Consider the following 2811-nt stretch of genomic DNA (forward strand, 5'->3'; position numbering starts at 1 on the left):
AGAGTCTGTGAAGAAAACATAAGACTATGTTACATGCATTTTTTCCCCTCCTCAAACATCCTTATTTTCAAGAGTTAAGCCAAACACATCTTCCAGGCCATTGAGCCATCAAAACACTATACACTAAGGAAAAAAACAAAACAAAACAAAACAACAAAAACACAAAAAAACCCCCACACCCACAAACCACACGAGAGCTGCACTTGCACACGATGCTGTTGTCACCAGACTGAAATGGGTGACCTTTTCTCTTCTGCCCATTTGGCACTAAGTGTGCATCAATAATCTAGCAACACAGGAGAAAAAGAATAACTACTCTGCCCCCCCCCCACCCATAACATTTCTGATGTGTTATTTTTGATCCGCTGGATATTCATGGTTTTGGTTAGCTCTTTAGCACACTATGTTTACACTGTACAGTTAATTGCCTTGTGTTTAAACACCAGTTGCCATGTTGTGCTAATGCAGTGCTAATTACCTGAAACAGATGAAGTTTACTTGCACACACCAAATGTACGGAAAAAAATATTTTACTGCTTACAGAACAAGCAAGATTTTTTTTTTTTTACATCATGATTAACTAGTTAACATAGAAAGGAAAGAAATTCTTGATTAGCCAATATTTGCCTACCCTTAAACATGTCAATATACCAGGCATTATGTCTTGTGACAGCACATACTGAAATCAGCACTATCAACAGAGCAGCAGCAGAACATTAATGTAACCCAACTACTTGCACTTTGGTATCCTCAGCCCACGACTTACAGGATAACTCTACCATCCAATGCCCTCAACATCTGGCCCAAGTGATATTTCAGCCGAGGGCACTGGTTTCCAGGATCAAGCACTTCTACCTGAGCAAGGAGTAATTTTTAGCCTTCCTTGATCTTGCTGGAACGTTCTAAATTAACCCTGTTATAGGCCAGTTTTGCTACAACAGTTCATGCTTTTCCCAAGCACAGCTATTCAAAGTTGTATCTTGTATCAAATTTTCAAACAATTGGTACATTAAAAAAAAAGGTGTACTACAGGAGAGTTATTGTAATACTATTTACTGAAGAGAGCACGTGTGTTCTGGCCAACATGAGATATTTCATTACAGGCATTCTGAATATAATTGGGACTGCAACAGCAGCACTCTCTCTACATCACTGCAAGCTTTTAACAACTCTAACCTCTTCCATTGATCCTTCTTCTGAAAGCCACATTGTCTCCATCTTCCCTGGCTGCCTCTGCAGGTTTTGTTGTCGTTGCTGATTCTGAAGTTGTAAGGTATCAGCTTTATTTATGTGGCCTGAATAATAATCTCAGATCCTCAGGCTTCAAACGATTCAAAATATAAACTTCTACCTAGAAAGGAAGGAGGCTGCTAGGAATATAATTGCCTTCCCCCAAAAGTTTGAGCTTTGGATGCTTTTGCAGGAGGGAGTGAGAGAGCTGCCAACTAACTACGGCAACTTTCACTTCTTGTGTTACGGCACTGCCCCACATCACCATAACCGCCGTTTATAATCCTCACTTACAGGCGCTGCTGGTAAAGCACTGCAGCAGGACACAGCCAGCCAGGCAGACAGGGCACGCGCGCTGCCTGGGAACAGAAAGTATTTCCTGCCCAGCCAGGCAGCACGGTGCAGGAACTGCGGATGCACTTTTACCCGGTGACAACACATCCCACCGCGCCGTGACGCACCTGCTCCAAACAGGACACCCAGGGAGCGGCCAGGCGTTGGGTCAAGCCAGGCCATGACACCTTTTATAAGTGTCCCTCCAGTGACACGCGCTCTCCGCTGCACCAGGGATGACTAACTGGGAGTGTTTATAGAAACAGCCGAGCACCCAAGCAATCTGTCCTTTTGCCCAACAGCATAAACATCCTTCCCCAGAACTGGCAACCCCCTTCCTCATCCCTGCAGCGGACAAACAGACACCCCACCCTTCGTCAGCGGAGCCCCAGAAACCACCCACTCCACGGCACGAAGGAAACGCTCACTGCGCCAGCAGAAGTCCGTCGGCTGGCTTTTAAATCATCCTCTCATTTACCAAATCAGAAATGTTTCAGGGCTGAAGAAATCAAATTTACGCTTCACAAAAACACGACGACTTCCCTTCGTCAGCGGAGCCCCAGAAACCACCCACTCCACGGTGCGAAGGAAACGGTCACTGAGCCAGCAAGAAGTCCGTCGGCTGGCTTTTAAATCATCCTCTCATTTACCAAATCAGAAATGTTTCAGGGCTGAAGAAATCAAATTTACGCTTCACAAAAACACGATGACTTTTCAGAAACTGGGGAGGGAAAGAAATTACCATGCTTCCAGGTGTCTGGGCTTGTGCACTCGAACAGTTCTGGAGAAGAGGCTGAGATTAACTTTTGTTTGCATACACCTTCAGAGCTCACATGAGTTAAAATAAGTCGTATTTACATCAGCAAAAGCAAACTTTCTTTTATACAGGCACAGATGTGCCTGTTCTACACAATTATACTTATCAGCTTCATCTATAAAGCAAAGCAATTATTTTCACACTAATCATTCACAAAGTGATTCACCCAATGCTCAAAGCCACAAACTAGGAGCTAACTTAAAAGAACAGGTCAAGTTGCTTATTTTATCCACTCATCTATGGTCTGGTTTAGCCACATATACTAATTAAGGCATATTCAGTACAGCAATTCTATTTTTTTTTTGTAATCATTCCATTTGGGAAACAGAACAGATTGGGTAACTAAATTCACACATACTGCAACAGCCAACCTTTCCAATCACTTTGCTGCTACTAACCGCAACATCCACATAAGGAGGAAAGGGTATGCT

This window comes from Pterocles gutturalis, unplaced genomic scaffold (assembly GCF_000699245.1).
Source record: "Pterocles gutturalis isolate BGI_N339 unplaced genomic scaffold, ASM69924v1 scaffold28524, whole genome shotgun sequence".
Taxonomy (NCBI): domain Eukaryota; kingdom Metazoa; phylum Chordata; class Aves; order Pterocliformes; family Pteroclidae; genus Pterocles; species Pterocles gutturalis.